This window comes from Triticum urartu, chromosome 7A, assembly GCF_056163025.1.
Source record: "Triticum urartu cultivar PI428250 chromosome 7A, HENAU_Tu73, whole genome shotgun sequence".
Lineage (NCBI taxonomy): Eukaryota > Viridiplantae > Streptophyta > Magnoliopsida > Poales > Poaceae > Triticum > Triticum urartu.
In genome coordinates, this window is record NC_141879.1 from 114,087,900 (window position 1) to 114,114,976 (window position 27,077).

The 27,077-nt window shown below is 44.5% G+C and overlaps 1 long non-coding RNA gene and 3 pseudogenes across 1 annotated transcript; 2 read left to right on the plus strand and 2 right to left on the minus strand.

The window, feature by feature from the left end:
• The first annotated feature begins 2,127 nt into the window (after nt 1-2,127).
• On the plus strand, nt 2,128-7,945 carry LOC147958406 (uncharacterized; annotated as a pseudogene).
• An 881-nt stretch (nt 7,946-8,826) lies between these two features.
• LOC147958407 (uncharacterized) lies at nt 8,827-11,123 on the plus strand (annotated as a pseudogene).
• Nucleotides 11,124-15,354: 4,231 nt separating this feature from the next.
• On the minus strand, nt 15,355-15,916 carry LOC147958408 (uncharacterized). Its single transcript, XR_015612100.1, has 3 exons — nt 15,811-15,916; nt 15,591-15,681; nt 15,355-15,393 (listed from the first exon to the last, which is right to left on the minus strand). It is a non-coding gene; the product is annotated as an uncharacterized LOC147958408 (long non-coding RNA).
• Nucleotides 15,917-17,400: 1,484 nt separating this feature from the next.
• On the minus strand, nt 17,401-18,932 carry LOC125518467 (uncharacterized; annotated as a pseudogene).
• Nucleotides 18,933-27,077: the final 8,145 nt, after the last annotated feature.

Here is a 27,077-nt window from a genome sequence, read left to right on the forward strand (position 1 = left end):
CTAGCCAGCGTGTCTAGTCCTCTCTATACGTATGTATAGTACGTAGCGTCGACCAAGCACGGACATAAGAGAGGACACTTCTCTCTATTAATTATAGCTAGCTAACACAATATATGAAACACCTAAATTAACCCCCCAAAACCCCCAACCCCCCCCCCCCTTTCAAAAAAAAACAAAAACCCTAGCCACAGAAATGCTGACGCGTGGACGCCTATTGGTCCCGGTTGGTGCCACCAACCGGGACCAAAGGGTCTCCTGACTGGGCTCTGCGCACTGCCCACGTGGAGGGCCTTTAGTCCCGGTTCTGGATTGAACCGGGACTAAAGGGAGGAGGTATTAGTACCGACACTTTAGTCTCGGTTCCGGAACCGGGACTAAAGGCCCTTACGAACCGGGACTATAGGCCCTTTTTCTACCAGTGTGCGTATTAAAATTGCTTTTGTCTAATTTACTTGATTTTGATATTTTGGAATTTGTAGATTTTTTTTGGGAAATTAACCATATTAAGGTGCATTGTTTGACAATTAATAAGAATAGTCCTGAATGAAACATGACACGACACTCATGTACTATCTTGGACAGGCCAGTCTCATCAATTTAGCACCATCTTCATACAGAAGGAGAGCAAGCACAAAAGAAGCTACAAAACTGAATGATGTCTTAATCCCCCGGCGCAGCAAAGCGCGCGTCAGCTTCTAGTTCTCCGTTTATATCTGAAAAATTTCCAGTAGCGTTCCATATCTTGGTGACGTGTGTGTCTCATCTTACAGCACAGAGCAGACTAGCCCATGCAAGTTGAAGAAAAAAGCTCCTTAGGCAGATTTTTAGCCTGTTTTCTAGGCAGCATATATCCAGTCATTGCATCAATGGCTGTTTGTTTATGTCTGTGAAGAGAGATGCGTCGCGCCTACCCATTTGGTATCAACATGTCTGTCTCGATTAGATAGTACCTAGCTAGTAAAAACCTAATTCAAAAGTAGTGCAGATGTTAAATAAATAAAAAAGCCCCGCTCCCCGCTCGCTCGTCTGCTCCCGCGAGCGGCCGGGCGAAAAACCCAGCCCGCCGCCGCAGCCCCCCTCCCTTGCCGCCGCCAGGGGACGGCGTCGGGCAAAGCCTGCGCGTACGTCGGCGACAGCGGGGCCCTTTCCCTCCCCGCGAGGCGCAAGGACGGTGCGGGACGGCCGGCTTCGCGGTGGGGTGCGGCCCGACGGCAGATCTCCTCGGGTCGGAGGCGATCTATGGTTGGCTGCTGGGGGAGGCATCATCGGGCGATGGGCGGTTGTTCCGCGGCATGCGGCGACGCGCGGCGCGACCATGCGAGCGGATCTTGTGCGGCGCCCGGGAGATGGCGAGGTGCAGGAGGAAGGCGCCGAGAGATGTCGCGGTAAAGGAGGAGGAGGGTGCCGAGAGGTGTCGCGATAAAGGAGGAGGAGGGCACGGGGAGGAGGGCCGGTGCGGATCTGGCCGGTGAAGGGCTGGGCAGCGGTCCGACGGTGGCAGTGGCGCGGATCTGGCGCGCTGCCGCCACGGGGGCCCGAGTTCCGCCCGCCTGGCGCGGAGGTGGGCGCCATGGAGGGCGGCGTCTGCACTGCACCGGGCGGCGCGTGGAGGGCGTCGAGGGCACTGATGGGCCACGCTGGATCTGGGAGGGCTGCGCTTGCTGGAGCAGGGAGGCTCCAGCCGTGGTAGATGCGGGATGCAGGGCCCGATTTGGCCTCTGCATGCTCGCCGTGGGGAGGTGGACCATGCCTTCACGGCTTCAACAACAAGGTGCTGTGGCTGTGGCGGTGGCGGTGTGAGACGACATGGACGAGCTCCGAAGGGCTTGAGCGAAGGTGTGCGACGATACAGACAAAAGTCCTGCACAACAAGAGTCGGTGCGGATGGCGCCTGAGGGTGTCATTTTCCTCCTTGGAGGCGCCACCGAGGTGTGTCGGCATCTTCCTCAGGCTTGGTTGGTAGTGTCTCCGGGCGAAAGCCTAGGCCCGGAGTTGGATCGGTGTGATGGCGACGTCTCCGTCGTCGTTCCTCTGTTGGAAGCATCACGTTTTTTGAGACACTGCTTGGAGGTTCTATGTGGCGCTCTTCCGGTGCTCGCTGCTGTTTTTGGTGAAGCTCCAGGCGCAATGTACGCCATCGCTGATAAGTCCAAGACGAAGCTTTTTCTGGGACCGATCGAGTTCCGCCATCTGCCTGCACTCTACTTCAAGGGTGGATGGTGCATTGACAAAGAAAGTCTCAGTTGAAGCTGCTGCTGTCTTCGGAGGATACCGGCGTTGGTCAAGAGACACGGCAGTGATGCTTAGCCTAGGACAGGCCCTTTTTTACTTTGTAGTCGTGTTGTCTGTGATGGGTAGCTCGGCAGCTAATGGAGCTGTCGTTTCTTTTTCTTTTGATCTTCGGATCTTCATCATGTTGTTCTTCCGCTGCTTCCTGCTAAATCGAATCAAGCCAGCATTTTGCTGGATCTTTAAAAAAAAGTAGTGCAGATGTTGTGCACCTGCGAAATTTCTTTCCAAAACATCAAGGGTGTGTTTGGTTACAGTAGTGAACATACACATCTCAATCCAATCTGGTTGAGCAAAAACAGCCCCAAATGTGTCATCTGCAAGTTGTTTGGTTGCCTGCATCTAGGGTCCCTGCATTTGGTAATACGCAAGTGCGCTTTGTTTGATTGCCTGCATTGGCCCAAGCGGCACATGAACACGGTGTTTGATTGCACGCATGAGGTATGATTAAGAGCTAGCACTTGCACTTGGCACACAGGGTTAAGAGCTAGCAGAGGGAGGGGGAGCAGAAATGCAGTGTGCGCCGGACAGTGGCAACTACGATCGATAGTGGCCGTGGCGCTATGTCCGACATGACAAGCATGGAGTCGTGGTTGAGCGACCCGTCGGCGGCACGGCGAGCGACACCATCGGCGAACTAGTTGTGGTGCTCGTACAAAGACAGTCGACAGAGGAGGAGAATGCAGTGCTCGCGCCATGATATCGTCAGTGCAGTGGACGAGAGAGAAGGCCGAGATGATCGACGCTGGAAACGACTCTAGTGTAGTAGGACGTGAGCAAGGAGATCAAGGGGAAGGGCGTCGGCGTCAAGAGGGACGATTAGGAGGGCTCTGAGCAGAGGACACATGAGCTCGACATGGCGGCGGCAGCGCAGTAGGTTGCTGTTCAAAGACAGATGAAGCTACGATCGTTGAAACGAAAAATTTACAACACGAATGTTGTGCGGAACAGCGAGATTAGGCTACTGGTGAAAGGAAATTTCAAACGATCAATCGTGCGCGACAAATCTGACAAAATTCGTTCAGAATAGCTTCAAACGGGAAGACGAAATTAAGAACTTACGGCCGACGAAACTATAAACCGATCGCCTGAATGAAATTGTAGCTTCAAGGTGCATCTTTTTCGTGTAGAGCTTACTTCAAATCGAAGCACCATTGTGTAGATCAGAAGGGGATAGAAAGAACATAATTAGAGTGAAGGTTACGGGAGGTAGGAGAAGATAAGAACGCACACGCTAGATACCAGCTCGTATCCCTCTCATCTCCCCTCGTGCAAGTGGCTCATCATGTGTGCTCGCCTCAGCCAGGCTCGCTAGAAACTGCCGATCTGAGCGTTTCCAACGAGACATGCTCAAGTGTGCATTTCGTGCCATGCATGCGGGCCACAATAAACACAGGCAACCAAACGGACCACTTTCTTTCTGCGTGGTCCATATGCAGACAACCAAACATGCCCCAAGAGTGGGTGCTCTTCAAAAGCTCACATCTCGAGATCCATCGATATGGCGGGGCAGCAAAACTAGTGATAGTATACCATGAAGCTGGCTAACAAAATCCACCATGCCAAGACAGCTCCAATAATTAGCACGGGATCAAAAAGTTCAGCTCCTTTGTAGTATCTGGTTTTTGCTGCTAACCACGCCACGGCAATCTGGTAGCGTTTCTCGGTCGAATCGACATCGCGCTGGCTTGATTGTAACTAACATGCAAAAGTCAAACGACGACAGATCTAGCATCATACCATACCCAGCCGCATCTATAGACAAGCCTTGCACGAGCAGTGATATACTTGGCGCACAGTTAACGACGCAACAAAGAGTAAACCACTGGCAGGTCGACAACCTCATCTATTTTCATCGGTTGTGGCATAGTTTATTTTTTTTGTGATATGTAAGACTTTTTGAGACCTTGTATGGAATCTGGATTTTGGATAATATAGCTGTGTATATCAAGAAATGTAGAGGCCGGGGCATTCCTCCGTTTCAACAAAAAAGGCAGGCAATCTCCGTGTGTCCAAGTCTAGCGTACTAGCTCTTCAGTTAAGAAACCAGATATCATTATCGACATGAAAATAAAATGGACGCATAGCGTTTCGTGGTGGCCCAGCCAAATAAGGTAATTTCCTGTCCCCCCTAGTACAGCCCATAGCCCACCGGCCACCAGCCACCAGTTCCTTCGTCCCGACCCAACCAACCCCCCTCCACGTGATATCTATTGGTCCCCTCGTCACATGCTCTTCCTCCCTCGTTCCTTGCACCCGTCGGTTGCTTCCAGCTCCATTACCTACCCCACCCAGCCATCTTCTTCTACCCCAAGTAAGGCACAGATTTCTTGCCCACGCTCCAACAAGATCCATTATACCTTCAGATCCCTTGTAATGGCGGCAAGAAAACCTTGAGATGACCTGCACTGCTGTCTTGATTAGTTGCTTCTCCTATTAAATCTTCTCTGATCTGAGAAGGGAAAAACAAGAGAAAAAGGGCAGGGCTGCAATTTTAGTGGTCAGATCTCTCACCTCCTTTCGCTTGATTTTGCTGTTTCTCATCAGTATTCGAAAAAGCCAAATTGTCTGCCACTACATATAAGTCCCTCTTTGTACAAGAACATATAAACACCTCTGTAAAAAAGCCATCTAATCTACTGTTCTTCAGGTTCTCTTAATCACTAGATGCTTCGTCTACTTGATGTAAACAAAACAAACAACTTTCATGCTATTTTGGGCAAATGCACAAGTGACAGGCAAGCAAGTCTTAGAACCTTGGAAATCCAAGTTATTCATCGTGAGAAATGATGGTGTTGACATACATAATGCAATATAACTACTACATTTGAGATGCTCTTAATCACTACATGCTTTTAGCCTACGAAAAAGGTTTGTATTAAAAAAGTGGCAACTTATATGCATTGTTTAGGCAACTGCAACACAATTGGCACGCAAGTCATGTGTAAAAACTTGGTACTGTTGAACTAATAAGCTGTGCAGTTTTTGTTAGCAACTTATAAGTGGCAACTTATATGCATTGTTTAGGCAACTGCAACACAATTGGTAGGCAAATCATGTGTAAAAACTTGGTACTGTTGAATAATAAGCTGTGCAGTTTTTGTTAGCAACTTATAAGTGGAAACTTATATGCATTGTTTAGGCAACTACAACACAATTGGCAGGGAAGTGTGTAAAAACTTGGTACTGTTGAACTAATAAGCTGTGCAGTTTTGTTAGCATGTCTGTGGAACAGCTAAAGTGCATATCATAAAAAGCTAGGCATAAGCAAAAAAAAGATGGTTTTAAGCAGATGGGTGTTGATTTCAAGAGAAAAACAATACTTGTATGAACAAAAACTTGAAAGTAACCTAAGATGCAAAAACTCCTAAATGTGGTTGCAACATCACTACTTTATGCATTGTTTAGGAAACTGCAACACAATTGGCAGGCAAGTCATGTGTAAAAACTTGGTACTGTTGAACTAATAAGCTGTGCAGTTTTTGTTAGCAACTTATAAGTGGCAACTTATATGCATTGTTTAGGCAACTGCAAACACAAATAGGCAGGCAAGTCATGAGTAAAAACTTGAAAGTAACCTAAGATGCAAAAACTCCTAAATGTGGTTGCAGCATCACTACTTTAGTAACCTAAGTTGCTTATAAAATGTATGATGCTTTGATGTTTTAATTGTAGATCAGTTTTCTCACCTACTTTGTTCAATGTGGTAGATTCCATGTAACTTGCTTATTGAATGTTCTTGGAGATATGATGTCTGTGGTGTACCTGCTTGTATGAACGTAAAAAAGTGTGTATGAGAAAAAAAACAAAATTTGACTGTTGAAAACCTTCAGATTTTCTAGTTGCTACATTTTTAAAAGAAAACTTTATGTACTTGAACAAAAAAGCATAGCAACTTACATGAAAAGTTTTTGGCAAAAATGCAAAACAGTTCATATCAAAAAATGGTGGTGCTACATGAACAGGATGAAGAGTTACTTCATCTACTTGCACACAAAAAACATGGCAACTTCCATACTATCATGGGGCAAAATGCATCATAACAGACAAGCAAAAACTTCTAAAAGACATTTGGACCTTACGAAGATATTTGATCATGAAAAAATAATGATGCTACATACATAAGTCAACTTACCTATAGAAGGTTCGGTGTGGAGCGAAAATGCTTCATTGCTGGATGTTAATCGGGAGGATGGGTGGAGCTCCAACCATTATTCTCCATTGGAAAATGGAATGTGCATCCTGGTATAAAAAAGATATGCAAGAACAAAAAATCTGGGACAAATCTGTGCTATGCTCCAGCATTATGAAGTAAGAAAAAAGAGAGCAAAAACACACAAAATTTAAAAACAGGTCCTAGTAGGAGGTAAATCTTGCCATAAGATACAGTAATAAAAGTGATACTAATGAACATGACAGACCATGTCACTCAACTAAAGTAGTGATGCTGCTCCTATTCTTAGATTACTTTCAACTAAAGTAGAAGTATCCCATTGCATTCTTCATGATATTTGCTGATATTTGCATGATGAATACACTCTTTGAATAAGAAGCTTCCCAATGCAACCGATGACTTGTGCTTCATTTGTTTGCTTCAACCTGGTGATTTGATGTCTGCCAATGATTAAAAAAAGATTAGACAAAAATGTTGTAGCACAAAACTTTCATGCAAAAGATTATATAGTGCTTGTCCCCATTTTAAAAAAAGTATTAACTGCTTGCCTCTTCTTAGATATCTTTTCATGGTGTTAAAAAATGCAGGTTTGGAAATATGATTGACCTAAATGAAGTACCAGAGGAAAATATGCCAGAGTTTGCCTTTGTTCATGACATGAATATACTTCATCCTTTATATTGCACACAACAGAGCATCCCACTTGGTGGAGCTGACAATGCTGAGTTTGTGGCTGAATCTCCCAACCCTGTCGCTGCACACAATGCTTCGACACATGTGGTGCAAACTATGCCTACAGATATGGGTGCAACAGGCGAAGCAACTACACATCCAGTGGCAGCAACAGAGACGGATGAACACACGCTTGTTGACACTAACACCGCAGGTGGAACAGGTGGGACTGTTGGAAACAGTTTGGCAGGCTTGGTTGGTGAGAACGATGACGAGGCATGGTCACAGCCCAAGGAACCTTACGTGGGGATGAGGTTTGACACTTTGGAAGGTGCAAAGGAGCACTACAATATGTATGCTCTGCAGCTTGAGTTTTCCATCAAAATGAATACAACAAGGAGCTGGCGACACTCGTATGTTGGTAAAGCAGCAATTTGTTTGCAAAAAGTTTCGAAAACCTACAGAGGACGATGGAGGTGCAGAAAAGCCCCCTGTCCTAGACAAAATTATTGATAAGGCAGAACATGTTGACGAAGATGATGATATTGTCTTTCTTGATGATGAAAGTAAGTTAAAAAAGAAAAGCAAGAAACGAAAGCGAGATAAAATAATTCAAACTGGTTGCAAGGCCAAGATGGTGGTGAAACTAGTAGATGGTCGTTGGGAGGTGGTGTACTATGTTGGTGAGCATAACCATAAGTTAGTAGACAAGCCATCTTTGAAGAAGTACTTGCGATCGCACCAAGGGATACCTCCAGAAGAAAGGGCATTCCTAACACATCTTCACAACTGGAATTTAACAACAGGTGAAAAAATGATCACTAGCTTGCCTGTGTTTTTTGTCTAAGTTGCTGAACACCAATTTTATGCTTGCCTGCTGGTCTTTTTAAGCGTGGTATTTGGCTCGTGCCCTAAAACGTGTTAAGTGATTCAAGTCTCTGCTCCTTTACTGTTTTTTGATGTTTCCGTTGTTACTGCTCGGGGTTGATTAGGTTAGTTTTGTTGAGAAATTTGCTTGACCATGAGTTTGGTAGTTGCTCGAAAACATGGTCCTAAACTAGATTAGTTTTGCTGAGCAAAGTTGGAGGTTTACTGTTAGTACTTGCTCAAAGTGAAGGGCACAATGCCTGTGCTTGTAAGCATTCATTCCCCTTGACGCTAAAATGATATGTTAGTAGGAACTAATTAGTCTTGTTGTGCTAGTTGCTTGCCCAGGTGTTAGCAGTTGCTCAAAACATGTCCTCAACTTGCCTGCACTTGTTGCACACTTTTCATGTATTAGGTTGTGTGAAAAAAAACAAGTAGAACTTTCCCTGAACAATCAAAATGGTTTGTGTGTGCACATATATTAGTCTAGTTGTACTACTTGCTTGACCATAAGTTAGTACTTGCTCAAACCATGTCCTGGGCTTGCCTGCGCATTTTCACATGTTTTTGTGTGTCTGAATTGCTGCCTATAAACTACTTCTCAGTGCCATGCATAAAAATCTGTTACTTTATGAAAATGATTTTTTATAAACTGCTTTTCAGGGCGTATGATGCATATTATGTCAGACTTCTATGGCACAGAGCTGATCGTCCCCTATGGTACTAAGCACATTACAAACCTGAAGACAATGTTAAACAAAGATGCCACCAAAGAAGGAGATATGATTGAGACAATTGCCTACTTCAAAGATCAACAAAAAGATGATCCAGACTTCTTTTATAAGATAAAGTATGATGAGGAGGACAGGGTGGAGAACAGTTTTTGGGTTGACGGTGCAGCTAGGAAAGCTTATGTCGAGGCTTACCACGATTGCATCTCGTTCGACACTACATACATGACTAACATGTACAACATGCCGTTTGCCCCATTTATTGGAATTAATAGACACGGGCAGTCGTTCATGTTGGGCTGCGGCTTTGTTAGGCAAGAAATGGCATCGAGCTTTGATTGGTTGTTTGAGACGTTCCTTGAGGCAATGAATGGTATAGCACCAACCAACATCATAACTGATCAAGACATTGCGATGGCACAATCAATTAAAAAGATGTTTCCTACAAGTGTGCATCGTTGTTGCCGTTGGCATATAATGAAGAAGGCACAAGAGAAGCTTGGAACAATGTTGGCGCGAAACCCTGGTTTGTCACGTGATTTCAATGAATGTGTTGACTTTAGCATGACACCAGAGGAGTTTGAGACAGGATGGAATGCTCTGTTGTTGAAGTATGAGGGTATGCTTGACACCCACTTTGAGAATCTATATAACTAACGGGCAACGTGGGTTCCTTGTTACTTCAAGCACCAGTTCTTCCCTTTCTTGCAATCAACCCAGCGCAGTGAGGGGTTCAACGCTGTCCTTAAGCGATATGTGAACCCACATAAATCAATCTTGAACTTTGTGAATCAGTAACAAAAAATTCAAACCCACATACTAGTGCGAGAAGGTGCCAAAGACTATAGAACAGAGCATTTGCAGACTGAACTATGGTCGTCTTACCCCATTGAGAAGCAAGCTTATGAGGCGTACACCAGGGACTTGTATGTTAAGTTTCGAACAGAGTTTGCATTGATTGCGAGGTACAATGTACGGCCTCATGGTTCTAACTTGTATGAAATTTACACCAACCAGGAGTGGGTTGCGAAGTATGGATCTAGAAGCTACTACGTGACATGTGAACCAAGAGCTGAAGACCATAGATGTGAATGTTGCAAAATGGACAGGGATGGCATGCTTTGTTGCCATATTTTGAAAGTTTTCACGCAACTGGGTGTCAATAAAATCCCTGAGAAGTACATCATTCGCAGATGGACTCCATTGGCAATACCTGATGCACCACCTGCTCCTGATCATGAGCCCGATGAGTTGCCAGAACAGTCAAAGAAAGAGATTCGGCTTGCAAACATGCAAATGGATTTTGCCAATCTTGCCCGCGGAGCTAGCGCATCTGATGCTGCTACAGACATTGTAAAGAAACATATGCATGCAGCACGACAAGAAATTAAAAACCTGAAGTTGTCAAGGAAAAAAAGACAGCGGCATCATCTAGCAGCAACCCTGGGGGGCCTCCACCGCCGCCTAGTTCTTCAGTACCGCCAGGAAGTGGTAACCCTACTACGTCAAGTAGTCACAAGGCTAATCGACCTGCACCACCACCTAATGGGCCTGTGCAAGCACCACCTGGTCCAAGAACTCAACAGCCTACTTCTGCACCGCATCAAAAAAGTGCCACAACGAAAGTTCCTAGCCCTAACACTGCTCTGCATGAGCAAGCATCTTCAACAACTGCACCATTTCAAAAAGGCCCCACTCCAGTACACTACGGCCCTGTGCCAGCAAGTTGGCGCCCTCCACCTCCATCGAGAATGCCTGCACCCAGGATGCCTGCACAAGCAACAAGGATGTGTGTTCCTCAACCCCGGGGGCCCATACTGCAACCTAGAGATCCTACTCTGCAAAACAGAGACCTTGCTCCAGAAGCCCTCTCTCCTGCCACACATCCTGCCCGAACTGAACAACGGCCCAGGGATCCCAGAGGGTATGCACAACAACACAGGCCACCAGCAATTGTGTATCTGCCGCCAAACACAAGTACTACTACTGGTGGGCTAATGGCATGGACTGCCCCGCAAACATTGAACTCTCCTAGTGGTTCTGGACAATATGCCATACGCCCAACATTTTCCCGACAAAATGTAGACCCGCTGTTGGTTCCTTCTCCACAAACTACCAGTGATGAACGCGTGCAGCTAGGGGTTGTGTCACGGGGCAAAGAACCTGCCATTCCTGAAGGTGCTCCTGTACTTGATCCTGATCTTGTTTATCCTACTCCCACGGCAGACCCTACCATTCCTAGAGACCCTCCAAAATCGAGAACAAAAGGAAGAGCGACGCAACGGAGAATTCAATCAGCTCTAGAGCTGCACCCCAAGAGGAAAAACAAGTGCAGTTATTGTAGTTCTACAGACCACAATTCAGCACTATGCAAGACGAGATTGGTTTGATGGACATTGGGCAATTTTGGCAAATATTTGGGTATAAGATTCTGCAAAGAAAGAATGCTGGTAGAACGCGTGTGTGGGAATGAATTTTTTGTTTATGAATGGGATGTTACTACTTTTTATGTCTATGACTTACCTTAGCCTACCTGTTATCTATCTAAGATTCTATGGTTATGATGTCTTAATGGGAGAAAGGTTCTTTTTGAAGTTCAACCTCTGCCTTTTATTTTGGCAATTAGGGGCTTGTCTCCTTTAACTACAAGCAACTCCTATGCGAGTTATTTTTGTATCATTTGATCCATGTGCAGGCAACTCCTAAAACCTATTTTTGCAAGTTGCATGATAAAACTATGCAACTAACTCATGTTGTGTCGCTTTGTGCAACTAAGCCATGTTTCTGTCTAAATAAACTACCCGAAGATACCCGAAGTGCCTTAACATAAGAATAAAAGGATAAATTCCAATTTTTCATTTTTTGGCAGAAAAATCAGTTTCAAAAAGCGACCACCCTATGGTTTTGTTGCAAGTTAATACAAGGTAACTACTTCTTAAGGCTATTAAAAAACCACAGAGAAATTGAGGAGTTCATGCAAATTAAAAAAAGATTTAAATAGCAAAAACATTGAGGTAAAAAACTAACCTATGTTAATTTGAGGACGTCTTTCCATGGTGCCTTGTTGTGAATGCTGTCAACCCATTGAATAGTAAGCTGCTTCCTGATGTTTGGGATATCATCAGGTGTAACACTTGGAACGTTCCTTGCCTCCCATCCATTGGCAAATGTAAGAGCATAAACCCCGCAGTCAACACTATACAAACAAAAAATGTTTCACAGAAACACGAGCCGTAAGTTAAACATTTTTATTGACTTATTGGCATGTTCATACTTGTGGGAAAAAAGATCTAGGGGCTTATGGGCACTTACTCATTATTTTGCTTTGGAACATCAATGTTGACAAGCCCGAAGTTGTCCAGGACAACATGTGACTTGGGGTAGTGCAGTTCCCGTAGACTACGGAAGCTTGCAACTATGGCCCTTGCACACCTATCAAGTGATGGGGATTCAAGAGTTCTCCATGAATCATGTACCTCGAACCTTCGGTCTCTTATATTGACATTGAAAACCCAATAATGGTTCCCTATGACTGGCTTTGAAGGCTCGATGTTCTCTAAAACAGGAAACATGATCTGCGTAAATGATGACCAGACAAAAAAGGATGTTAGATAGTTGAAGAAAAATGTGTTGGTTCTCGTTACTAGAGTTACGATTCTGGTTTGTATGTGTGTAACTGCTATCATGCATGGAGGCAACTTAAAAAAGATGTTATGCAAGCAACTTGGGGAGGGGGGGAGTGAAAAAGTAATTATGATGAGGGGATGTGTTATGCAAGAAACTTAAAAAGGGTGTTGTTCAAGCAACTGAATGATGTTATGCAAGCAACTTTGGGGGATAAAAAAACAATGATGGAACATGTTCACTAAAAAAATCAGCTTCCATATGCATATCTGTAACATGATGTATGAGACTTGCTGAAACATAGTAACATGCTTGCTAAAAAATAGTAAGAGACTTGCTCAAAACATATGAACAGAGTTGCTCAAAAAACATTAACAGTCTTGCTCAAAACATAGTAACAGAGTTGTTCAAAAACAGTAAGAGACTTCCTCAAACAGTAAGAGACTTGCTCAAAAAAGCAATTATGATGAGGGGATGTGCTATGCAAGCAACTTAAGTTTGTTGTGCAGGCAACTTAATGATGTTATGCAAGCAACTTTGGGGGATAAAAAACAATTATGGAACATGTTCACTCAAAAAAAATCAGCTTCCATATGCATATCTGTAACTTCTATCATTGTGCACGAGGAAAAAAATGCTAATGATTTCTGATGGACACAATTGTTTCTGAAAAAAAGTTGTAAGATGTCGAACAAACTATGACATTCCTATAAGGCAACTACTAGAAAATAATAATTGTGTAAGAAGTGCAATTAATGTGCACACACCCAATAGAGATGTAGTGAGAGAAACTGACCATGTCTTTGCGGTCCAAGCGGTTGGATTTGTTGAATTTCGATGCAATCTCTTTACTATCAAAGCAGTCCATCTGTTGCATCCTTATCTGAAAAAAGGATTTCAACAGAAGTGTATGAAAAAAATGAATGATCCAAGTAACGAATGGCATGTGTGCAATGAAAAGAAAATGTACATTGGCAAGGTGATGGTACATTTTTCCTTTTCTTACCGAGAACTTAAGGGGCATAAGCACCTTCTTCGAGTTTGGTGGCAAGTTCATTATAATCGACAAAATGCCAATTTGAACAATGTGAGACAATAGGAATCCTTCTTTTCTCATTGAATTTGCAAGCTCCCTGACAGTAACATGGTACCCGTGGTAGTTGATGACAATGGGGCTGCAAAAGAAAACAAGAACATAAAAAAAGAATTAAAAAAGATAAGATTGACAATACATTATCTTCTTTGTGATCAAGACCTCCCCCCCAATCCAAAAACACACCACCCCACCCCCACCCTCCCCCACCCCTACCTCCTCCTACTGGTAGCATATATTATATATTTTTGATTTAGTTGCCTGTACTACAAATTAAAATTGCCATTGTACAGTTGGGTGACTTGCCTAAAGACTACACAGCAGGAAAAACTGTTTGAAACATAAACAAAGTTTCGTCATACCTTGTATCTTTGTCTGGTGATTCTTCTTCGTTTAATCTGCCATGTAAAATAACCGATGAATATAGCCTATTGCCTTCAACTTTGCAGTGAAATACTTTCTTCTCGTCGAGGTCCATGAATGGAGATCGCTTGCATGGTCCAGGCTTGATGATCCTTCTCTCATGTTTATGTAAGACTGGCTCTCCTGAGCTACTTCTACTATAGTGCTTGCTGTTTGATCCCTCTTCTTCTAGCTTGTGCATTTTTTCTAGTGTTTTGTACATAAAATGATCAGCTCCTGCTTCTGCACGGCCTGCAACTAGCTCCCTTGCCTTTGGTTCAGCTTGTGCGCAAACTTCATCGATGGCTCCAAGGTCCCATTCAAAGTCATCATCAACAACTTCTATGATATTCTGCCATGCTCCTGAAGTTTCTTGTGCATTGCGGGGTTTAGAAACAAAAAAATCATTGCAATTCTCCCCTTCTCCTACTTTCCTTACTGGATTATCTATGCCAAGATCAAATGAAGGGGTTGGACAGTATTCTTCAGAAAAGTTTTCTCTTCGTGACCCTTCAAACTTTGATGCATCCTGCACTGGTAGCTCCCTATCACTATGCCTGCTTTGTAAACTCTGCTTTGCTGGATCAGTGCACCTTGCAAAAAGCTCATTTATGTCTAACACATTAACTTCCAATGCAGCTATAGAATTCCCGTAGAATTGAAATGGCAGACGGTTCTCCTTCATTTCATCAAATAACTTGAAGGACTCAACATGAGTGCTAGTGACTTGAGCAACTTCTGTAGCATATACAGGCAATTTACCCTTAGCTATTAGCAGTTTTGTCTCTGGACTTGCACTACTAGGAAAAAGGCTACTAGAAGCGCGGGTAAAATGGCTACTAGCAGCGCGGGTACCCGCGCTACTAGTATCGCGCTACAGCTAATAGTTAGTAGTAGCGTGGGAGGAACCCGCGTTACTACTAATTTGTTAGTAGTAGCGTGTGCCACCCACGCTACTGCTATTACAGACCCGCGCTACTACTAATGAAGTAGTAGTAGCGTGCCTACAATACCAGCGCTACTAGTATCCTAAATACTAGTAGGGCACTTTTTTTCCAACGCTACTAGTAGCAAATTAGGAATTAAGAAAAATAAAAATAGATGAAGTATTCATGAATGGAGATCAGAGACACGTCCAGTGCAAAATAAATTTCACAGAACCATCTTAACACTTGTAGTGTTCATGGATGCAACATTCAACATCTCAACTCGAAGAGATCACGAGGACACACACAACCATCATCAAAAGGTTGGTACCTTCCCTAGCGTTTCACCACCAACCTAACCAGACCACTTCTCTAGATGTATGTACAAAGCGTCGAGGTCCTCCACCTTGAGGAACTCCGGACAGTGGCGTCGTCCTCCACCTCGGTGACGTCCGGACGGTGGCGTCGAGGTCCTCCACCCCGGGGACCTCCTGCGTCGCAATCACCTGGACGATAATCTGTATGATGCGGTCGCGGGGCTTCACGGTGAAGTCTGCCTCCGAGTAGTTGAAGAGCACGACTCCCATCGGGCCGCAGTAGTCCTCGTCGATCACCCTGCACCCAGTTGAGAAAGTGAAAACTTGTTAGTTAGCTCCTCCTTGCGCAGGGTTCGCGAAAGGGTCCGGCCACTTCCAAAGACGATAATAAGATACAATAACTATGTCCAGGCTTGGAAGATTGAAAATAAATTAAAAGAGAAATGTATTCAAGATAATAACACACAACAATTAGATTGAAAACAAAGAAAGCACCTGCGCACGCTGCCCTTGCCCCCGGTCACTGGCTATATCCCAGTCTCGCACGTCCTCAGCTAGGATTTCATGGTTGTTGAACCTTTTTGCTCTACAGGGAAGCATTATGGACAAGATCAAAGATAGTTTAAGAGACAGACCATAATCCCAGTTCGCTACAGGATATCATTTCAGCTTTAAATTACTGAAAATATCTTAATACAGGCGAACATGTGTTCACCTTTCTGATCTGCAGCAGCTTCACCTGCATCATATTTGGATACACCTTCTGCCTCAGCCACACCATTGACAACATCATGACGCTGTCATTTGCAGGTGCAAGAAACCCGTCAGATGAATCACAGTATGTACAGTATGAGCAGTGCAAAATAGAAACATCTCTTGTCCTAATTTACCAGTTAGCATCATGGTACAGGTGAGAGTTGATTGCAACAGTCACAGGGACCAAAAGGAACAACAGGATAAAACAGCAAAGCATAAATCATATGGACACACAGAACTAAACGAGCAAGGCTGTTCATTCAGGTTCAGAGGCAATCAACAAGATTACTAGTGAGGCGTGGCCCTCTCGCATTTCCACCGACTAACACAACTGGCTAAGACGACGACGCGCGCAGAGCAGCCTAGGCCCTCTCGCCACGGATGCGGCGTGCGAGCTGCAGAACAAAGTCTTGGTACTGTGCATATTCACTGAAGGTTAAACATTTTCTTTTACTGAAATCCCAGCTGCAGAACAAAGAAAGCGCCTACTACTGGTAGCAAAACCAATATGTTTATGAGGAATATATAGATGTTTCAAATCAAAAGACCAAGTAGAATAGATAAATTTAGTCAGGAATCTGTTGTAGCATGGCAAACCCCTTGTTTCTAAATAACATGTATGCTAGTCTGTAGAGCTAGTTCACTGGGATTATTACTATGGTTTGTATGCTGGTTCATTTTCCATGAATTTCCCTCTAATTCAGCTTATCGACGGATGATTTTTTTAAGAGAAAACTAACTTTACATATACGTCACACATAGAAAAGGTCATATGCCATAAGGTTTTTCTGTTAATTAGTGTGCTATCGCAAGAAAACTTAAATGAGAATGTACAAAAAGTAAAAAAAAACCTGCAAGTCATAATATGGCTAGTCTGTACGTACTGGAACTGAACCACTTTGAATAATAAAAGCATCAGCAGGCAAAGACCAGAAGATCAGAATCTATTGTCTCTAAGGGCTTAGATCTCAAAGAATATATAAGATGCATATGTAAAATATGGCAAAAGGGGAACATACCATGCATGGAGTCGCTGTTATGAAATTTCAGTTATCTCACCAGTCCGCTGTAGTTTTTCCACTCGGCAGCGTCCACCGTCCACGTAGTTTCTCCACTCGGCAGCGTCCGCCGACGGCGGCGGCCTCCTGATTTGCTACAACCTGCCATCGGTATGCCTCCTCCGCTGCATCGTCCATCACTCATCTATGAGAAATAAATTAGATGTTGGATCTTCATATGTTCAGAACTTGGAACTAAAAAGATTCAGATAGGCATTACACCCAACAAAATTCAGATAGGCATGTAACTAAATTCTGCAACTGAATTTCTAGCAACAAGGAAGCACCCAGCAAAATTCAGATAGGCATTATACTAGATTCTGCAATGCAATGTTTATCTTACTCAGAAGCAGAGCAGGTATCCACCAAAATTCAGCCTGATAGCTACATGTTACCCAAATTCAGACATACTACATGTAACCCAAATTCCTCTACAACTGAACTTGTAACCACCAAATTTAGACAAGCAAGCAACCAAATCAATTGGGTCATCAGTGAGTCACCTGCAGCACGACGGAGTTGATGACATCGGCGTATCTGACGGCGAGGTTGAGCGACATACAGCGGGCGGGGGTCATGGCGTAGCACCTGGTGCGGCCCCTCTCGACCTTGCCGAGCTTGTCGAGGTTGAGCACAACGACCATGGTGAGCATGGAGGCGACGCCGGCGCCGAGGGAGTGGCCCGTGAAGGTGAGCGTGTAGGCGGGGTACCAGTCGACGAGGTCCCGGAGCAGGTCGCACTCCCTGTCGAGAACCCAGCCGGCGGCGCGGAGGAGGCCGTTGTGGACGTAGCCGCCGTCGAAGCGGCGCTTGCCGAGGAGCAGCGCGTAGTCGGACTCGCGGCCGAGGTTGAGGCCGCGCAGCGCGAGCACGAAGTCGGCGTGCGCGTGGTCGAGGTAGACGAGGTAGGGCGTGACCCGGCCCCCCGTGTCGGCGTAGGTGCGGCGGTGCACGGCGTTTGAGGGGTCGAGGAGGAGGGGCCGCAAGCGAGGAGGTCGGGCGAGGCGTAGTTGGCCATGACGAGGCGGCACATCCTGGGCATGGGCGCGAAGTCGGCGGCGGCGGCGTGGCCCCAGGTGGCGCTGTCGTGCTGGCCGGAGTGGACGCACCGCTTCCACGCCCTACGACGGGGCGAGCCGTAGGCGGTGGCGGCGCGGGGAGGGGGGGGCCTGCGCGGGCGGCTCCCCCTCCATGGCGGGTTGGGACTTGGGAGAGGAGGAGAGGAGGTGGGAGCAGAGACGGGATTGGGGATCTGGATTGGGAGTTGAGTGTTTTTTTTTGAGACATGGCGTGGGATGGTTGGTGGGGTGGGAGCAGATGCAGGTGGTAGCGTGGGGGTTTATAACCCACGCTACTACTAACGACTTAGTAGTAGCGTGGATTTATAAACCGCGCTATTACTATAGCTGGTCCCGGAAAGCACGGTGGAAATCGCTTAGTAGTAGCGAGGGGTAAAAACCCGCGCTACTACTATCAGGTTATTAGTAGCGCGGTTTCCTCAAGCTCGCTACTGCTAATTAGCAGTAGCGTTTGTTTTTAAACCGCGCTGCTGCTAAGATTCTGTGTATAAGGTTTTCCCTAGTAGTGTTGCTTCCCCCCTCTTTCTTATTCTAACATCATTTTGAACTGCATTGCTATTAAACTGCGTGAGCGACGGGCGATTGATTACATCTTCATTCTTATTTACTCCAACATACTGTGACGATACCTTCACAGGCTGAGTCACTCGAAAACATGATTGCTGTCGCCCATTCAAATCACCTAGTGGTTGCCTCGAAACCTCCTGGTTTGTTGTGCTTCCGGGTGGTTGGGCAACTTGTTTCGTATTTACTGGAGGTTGTACTAAGACAGATGCCTTAGGAACTATTTGAGTTTCCTCAGATCCACTTGAACTTCCTTCATTCTTGTCTTTTTTATCCAAAAGACACTTAACATTTTCAGACCCATCACCTTCCTTTGCGGTCCTAACAACATTTCCCTCCTGAACTTGACCAATATCCATTGAAGCTGACTGCCTCTCCATGATTCCATGTCCTGCTTGCTCCTCAGTTGCTTGGCCCTGCTTGATGTGAATTGCCTTCTTATCAAATCTTGCCTCATTTTTTTTACCTGATTTGTCTGTTTCTTATCCAGTGTTGCCTGACATCTTGAATCAACCGCGAAAGACTGCTGCAACACTACACCTGCTGACGCAACTATTGTTGCCTTGGTTGGTTCACAACTTGCCTGGTTTTTGTTGGTACTTGCCTTTTCTTCCTAAGGGCTTGCTCCTCAACTGTTTGACTCTGTTTGCTGTCACTTGCCTTGGGGACTACATGACTTGCCACATTTTTGTCTTGGGTTGCATGATTTTGAACAATGGTTGCCTGGCATCTTGGATCAACCCCGACAGACTGCTGCAACACTACCCTTGCTGACAGAATTCCTCCTCCTATGATTGGTTCACATGTTGGCTGCTGCTTTGGGGCAAATGCCCCCTGTTTCACGGGAACTTGCCCGATCTTCTTCATAGCTGACTTCCTTGGTATGGCTCCCATCCCTTGCTGTTTTTTCTTTGCACGCAATTCTTGCAGCTCCTCTACTATTGCTGTGACCACCGTTGGCTCCAAGATGAAACTTACATTCTTTTTCTTGTTTGCTGGCAGCGGTGGAAGCTGCATGCGCCTAGTTCTGACTTTCTTTGCACCAACCTGGACATGTAGTCCAGTTATTTCCTCCATCATTTTCGAACGAATAGGCTCTGGACACACATCCTGAAAGTATGATGTGTAAACCTCTTTCATTTCCAGACCACTGACCAGCTCTCGAAAAAATTTATTTGCTTCCCAAGCAAGTGATGGCTCGTCAAGAAATGTTTTCAGTTCAAACTTGGGGATGCGTGGCGTTGGTGATTCTTTTTTGAACTCCATCATCACAAAATCTCTCATAGACATGCTGAAGGAAATATGCCCTAGAGGCAATAATAAAGTTATTATTTATTTCCTTATATCATGATAAATGTTTATTATTCATGCTAGAATTGTATTAATCGGAAACATAATACTTGTGTGAATACATAGACAAAAATAGTGTCACTAGTATGCCTCTACTTGACTAGCTCGTTAATCGAAGATGGTTATGTTTCCTAACCATAGACATGAGTTGTCATTTGATTAACGTGATCACATCATTAGGAGAATGATGTGATTGACACGACCCATTCCATTAGCTTAGCACCCGATTGTTTAGTATGTTGCTATTGCTGTCTTCATAACTTATACTTGTTCCTATGACTATGAGATTATGCAACTCCCATTTACCGGAGGAACACTTTGTGTGCTACCAAATGTCACAACGTAACTGGGTGATTATAAAGGTGCTCTACAGGTGTCTCCAAAGGTACATGTTGGGTTGGCGTATTTCGAGATTTGGATTTGTCACTCCGATTGTCGGAGAGGTATCTTTGGGTCCTCTCGGTAATGCACATCACTTAAGCCTTGCAAGCAATGCAACTAATAAGTTAGTTGCAAGATGATTACAGAACGAGTAAAGAGACTTGCCGGTAACGAGATTGAACTAGGTATTGAGATACCGACGATCGAATCTCGGGCAAGTAACATACCGATGACAAAGGGAACAAACGTATGTTGTTATGCGGTCTGACCGATAAAGATCTTCGTAGAATATGTAGGAGCCAATATGAGCATCCAAGTTCCGCTATTGGTTATTGATCGGAGACGTGTCTCAGTCATGTCTACATTGTTCTCGAACCCGTATGGTCCGCACGCTTAACGTTATGATGACAGTTTCATTATGAGTTTATATATTTTGATGTACCGAAGGTTGTTCGGAGTCCCGAATGTGATCACGGACTTGACGAGGAGTCTCGAAATGGTCGAGACATAAAGATCGATATATTGGACGACTATATTTGGACACCGGAAAGGTTCCGGGTGAGATTGGAACAATATCGGATCACCGGGAGGTTATCGGAACCCCCCGGGAGGTATATGGGCCTTATTGGGCCTTAGTTGAAAGGAGGGGAAAGGAGCAAGGGAGCCCCCCCAAGCCAATCCGAATTGGGAGGGGGGCCGGCCCCCCTTTCCTTCCTCCCTCCTTCCTCTTCCTTCCCTCTCCTACTCCTAATAGGAAAAAGGGGAGTCCTACTCCCTGTGGGAGTTGGACTCCCCCCTAGGGCGCGCCACCCTCCTTGGCCGGCCCCCTCCTCCACTCCTTTATATACGGGGGCAGGGGGCACCCCATAGTGACAACAATTGATCATTGATCTCTTAGCCGTGTGCGGTGCCCCCCTCCACCATAATCCTCGATAATATTGTAGCGGTGCTTAGGCGAAGCCCTGCGACGGTAGAACATCAAGATCGTCACCACGCCGTCGTGCTGACGGAACTCTTCCCTGACACTTTGCTGGATTGGAGTCCGGGGATCGTCATCGAGCTGAACGTGTGCTAGAACTCGGAGGTGTCGTAGTTTCGGTGCTTGATCGGTCGGGCCGTGAAGACGTACGACTACATCAACCGCGTTGTGCTAACGCTTCCGCTTCCGGTCTACGAGGGTACATAGACAACACTCTCCCCTCTCGTTGCTATGCATCACCATGATCTTGCGTGTGCGTAGGAAATTTTTTGAAATTACTACGTTCCCCAATAGTGGCATCAGAGCCTAGGTTTTATGCATTGATGTTATGCACGAGTAGAACACAAGTGAGTTGTGGGCGATATAAGTCATACTGCTTACCAGCATGTCATACTTTGGTTCGGCGGTATTGTTGGATGAAGCGGCCCGGACCGACATTACGCGTACGCTTATGCGAGACTGGTTCTACCGACGTGCTGTGCACACAGGTGGCTGGCTGGTGTCAGTTTCTCCAACTTTAGTTGAACCGAGTGTGGCTACGCCCGGTCCTTGCGAAGGTTAAAACAGCACCAACTTGACAAACTATCGTTGTGGTTTTGATGCGTAGGTAAGAACGGTTCTTGCTAAGCCCGTAGCAGCCACGTAAAACTTGCAACAACAAAGTAGAGGACGTCTAACTTGTTTTTGCAGGGCCTGTTGTGATGTGATATGGTCAAGACATGATGCTAAATCTTATTGTATGAGATGATCATGTTTTGTAACCGAGTTATCGGCAACTGGCAGGAGCCATATGGTTGTCGCTTTATTGTATGCAATGCAATCGCGCTGTAATGCTTTACTTTAGCACTAAGCGATAGCGATAGTCATGGAAGCATAAGATTGGCGAGACGACAACATGCTACGATGGAGATCAAGGTGTCGCGCCGGTGACGATGGTGATCATGACGATGCTTTGGAGATGGAGATCACAAGCACAAGATGATGATGGCCATATCATATCACTTATATTGATTGCATGTGATGTTTATCTTTTATGCATATTATCTTGCTTTGATTAACGGTAGCATTATAAGATGATCTCTCACTAAATTTCAAGATAAAAGTGTTCTCCCTGAGTATGCACCGTTGCCAAAGTTCGTCATGCCCAGACACCACATGATGATCGGGTGTGATAAGCTCTACGTCCATCTACAATGGGTGCAAGCCAGTTTTGCACACGCAGAATACTCAGGTTAAACTTGACGAGCCTAGCATATGCAGATATGGCCTCGGAACACTGAGACCGAAAGGTCGAGCGTGAATCATATAGTAGATATGATCAACATAGTGATGTTCACCATTGAAAACTACTCCATTTCACGTGATGATCGGTTATGGTTTAGTTGATTTGGATCACGTGATCACTTAGAAGATTAGAGGGATGTCTTTCTAAGTGGGAGTTCTTAAGTAATATGATTAATTGAACTTAAATTTATCATGAACTTAGTACCTGATAGTATCTTGCTTGTTTATGTTTGATTGTAGATAGATGGCCCGTGTTGTTGTTCCATTGAATTTTAATGTGTTCCTTGAGAAAGCAAAGTTGAAAGATGATGGTAGCAATTATACGGTCTGGGTCCGTAACTTGAGGATTATCCTCATTGCTGCACAGAAGAATTACGTCCTAGAAGTACCGCTGGGTGTCAGGCCTGCTGCTGGAGCAACACCAGATGTTATGAACATCTGGCAGAGCAAAGCTGATGACTACTCGATAGTTCAGTGTGCCATGCTTTACGGCTTAGAATCGGGACTTCAACAATGTTTTGAACGTCATGGAGCTTATGAGATGTTCCAGGAGTTGAAGTTAATATTTCAAGCAAATGCCCGGATTGAGAGATATGAAGTCTCCAATAAGTTCTATAGCTGCAAGATGGAGGAGAACAGTTCTTTCAGTGAGCATATACTCAAAATGCCTGGGTATAATAATCACTTAATTCAACTGGGAGTTAATCTTCCAGATGATTGCGTCATTGACAGAATTCTCCAATCACTTCCACCTAGCTACAAGAGCTTCGTGATGAACTATAATATGCAAGGGATGGATAAGACAATTCCCGAGCTCTTCGCAATACTAAAAGCTGCGGAGGTAGAAATCAAGAAGGAGCATCAAGTGTTGATGGTCAACAAGACCACTAGTTTCAAGAAAAAGGGCAAGGGGAAGAAGAAGGGGAACTTCAAGAAGAATAGCAAGCAAGTTGCTGCTCAAGAGAAGAAACCTAAGTCTGGACCTAAGCCTGAAACTGAGTGCTTCTACTCCAAGCAGACTGGTCACTGGAAGCGGAACTGCCCCAAGTATTTGGCGGATAAGAAGGATGGCAAGGTGAACAAAGGTATATGTGATATACATGTTATTGATGTGTACCTTACTAGAGCTCGCAGTAGCACCTGGGTATTTGATACTGGTTCTGTTGCTAATATTTGCAACTCGAAACAGGGACTACGGATTAAGCGAACACTGGCAAAGGACGAGGTGACGATGCGCGTGGGAAATGGTTCCAAAGTCGATGTGATCGCGGTCGGCACGCTACCTCTACATCTACCATCGGGATTAGTATTAGACCTCAATAATTGTTATTTGGTGCCAGCGTTAAGCATGAACATTATATCTGGATCTTGTTTGATGCGAGATGATTATTCATTTAAATCAGAGAATAATGGTTGTTCTATTTATATGAGTAATATCTTTTATGGTCATGCACCCTTGAAGAGTGGTCTATTTTTGATGAATCTCGATAGTAATGATACACATATTCATAATGTTGAAACCAAAAGATGCAGAGTTGATAATGATAGTGCAACTTATTTGTGGCACTGCCGTTTAGGTCATATCGGTGTAAAGCGCATGAAGAAACTCCGTATTGATGGACTTTTGGAACCACTTGATTATGAATCACTTGGTACTTGCGAACCGTGCCTCATGGGTAAGATGACTAAAACGCCGTTCTCCGGTACTATGGAGAGAGCAACAGATTTGTTGGAAATCATATATACAGATGTATGTGGTCCAATGAATGTTGAAGCTCGTGGCGGATATCGTTATTTTCTCACCTTCACAGATGATTTAAGCAGATATGGGTATATCTACTTAATGAAACATAAGTCTGGAACATTTGAAAAGTTCAAAGAATTTCAGAGTGAAGTTGAAAATCATCGTAACAAGAAAATAAAGTTTCTACGATCTGATCGTGGAGGAGAATATTTGAGTTACGAGTTTGGTTTACATTTGAAACAATGCGGAATAGTTTCGCAACTCACGCCACCCGGAACACCACAGCGTAATGGTGTGTCCGAACGTCATAATCGTACTTTACTTGATATGGTGTGATCTATGATGTCTCTTACAGATTTACCACTATCGTTTTGGGGTTATGCTTTAGAGACGGCCGCATTCACGTTAAATAGGGCACCATCAAAATCCGTTGAGACGGCGCCTTATGAACTATGGTTTGGCAAGAAACCAAAGTTGTCATTTCTGAAAGTTTGGGGCTGCGATGCTTATGTGAAAAAGCTTCAACCTGATAAGCTCGAACCCAAATCGGAGAAATGTGTCTTCATAGGATACCCGAAGGAGACTGTTGGGTACACCTTCTATCACAGATCCGAAGGCAGAACATTTGTTGCTAAGAATGGATCCTTTCTAGAGAAGGAGTTTCTCTCAAAAGAAGTGAGTGGGAGGAAAGTAGAACTTGATGAGGTAACTTTACCTGCTCCATTATTGGAAAGTAGTACATCACAGAAACCGGTTTCTGTGACACCTACACCAATTAGTGAGGAAGCTAATGATGATGATCATGGAACTTCAGAACAAGTTACTACTGAACCCCGTAGATCAACCAGAGTAAGATCCGCACCAGAGTGGTACGGTAATCCTGTTCTGGAAGTCATGCTACTAGATCATGATGAACCTACGAACTATGAAGAAGCGATGGTGAGCCCAGATTCCGCAAAATGGCTTGAAGCCATGAAATCTGAGATGGGATCCATGTATGAGAACAAAGTGTGGACTTTGGTTGACTTGCCCAATGATCGGCAAGAAATTGAGAATAAATGGATCTTCAAGAAGAAGATTGACGCTGACGGTAATGTTACTGTCTACAAAGCTCGACTTGTCGCAAAAGGTTTTCGACAAGTTCAAGGGATTGACTACGATGAGACCTTCTCACCCGCAGCGATGCTTAAGTCTGTCCGAATCATGTTAGCAATTGCCGCATTTTATGATTATGAAATTTGGCAGATGGATGTAAAAACTGCATTCCTGAATGGATTTCTGGAAGAAGAGTTGTATATGATGCAGTCGGAAGGTTTTGTCGATCCAAAGGGAGCTAACAAAGTGTGCAAGCTCCAGCGATCCATTTATGGACTGGTGCAAGCATCTCGGAGTTGGAATAAACATTTTGATAGTGTGATCAAAGCATTTGGTTTTATACAGACTTTTGGAGAAGTCTGTATTTACAAGAAAGTGAGTGGGAGCTCTGTAGCATTTCTGATATTATATGTGGATGACATATTGCTAATCGGAAATGATATAGAATTTTTGGATAGCATAAAGGGATACTTGAATAAGAGTTTTTCAATGAAAGACCTCGGTGAAGCTGCTTACATATTGGGCATTAAGATCTATAGAGATAGATCAAGACGCTTAATTGGACTTTCACAAAGCACATACCTTGACAAAGTTTTGAAGAAGTTCAAAATGGATCAAGCAAAGAAAGGATTCTTGCTTGTGTTACAAGGTGTAACGTTGAGTAAGACTCAATGCCCGACCACTGAAGAAGATAGAGAGAAAATGAAAGATGTTCCCTATGCTTCAGCCATAGGCTCTATCATGTATGCAATGCTGTGTACCAGACCTGATGTGTGCCTTGCTATAAGTCTAGCAGGGAGGTACCAAAGTAATCCAGGAGTGGATCACTGGACAGCGGCCAAGAACATCCTGAAATACCTGAAAAGGACTAAGGATATGTTTCTCGTATATGGAGGTGACAAAGAGCTCATCGTAAATGGTTACGTTGATGCAAGCTTTGACACTGATCTGGACGATTCTAAATCGCAAACCGGATACGTATTTACATTGAACGGTGGAGCTGTCAGTTGGTGCAGTTCTAAACGAAGCGTCGTGGCGGGATCTACATGTGAAGCGGAGTACATAGCTGCTTCGGAAGCAGCAAATGAAGGAGTCTGGATGAAGGAGTTCATATCCGATCTAGGTTTCATACCTAGTGCATCGGGTCCAATGAAAATCTTTTGTGACAATACTGGTGCAATTGCCTTGGCAAAGGAATCCGGATTTCTTAAGAGAACCAAGCACATCAAGAGACGCTTCAATTCCATCCGGGATCTAGTCCTGGTGAGAGACATAGAGATTTGCAAGATACATACGGATCTGAATGTAGCAGACCCATTGACTAAGCCTCTTCCACGAGCAAAACATGATCAGCACCAAGGCTCCATGGGTGTTAGAATCATTACTGTGTAATCTAGATTATTGACTCTAGTGCAAGTGGGAGACTGAAGGAAATTTGCCCTAGAGGCAATAATAAAGTTATTATTTATTTCCTTATATCATGATAAATATTTATTATTCATGCTAGAATTGTATTAATCGGAAACATAATACTTGTGTGAATACATAGACAAACATAGTGTCACTAGTATGCCTTTACTTGACTAGCTCGTTAATCGAATATGGTTATGTTTCCTAACCATAGACATGAGTTGTCATTTGATTAACGGGATCACATCATTAGGAGAATGATGTGATTGACATGACCCATTC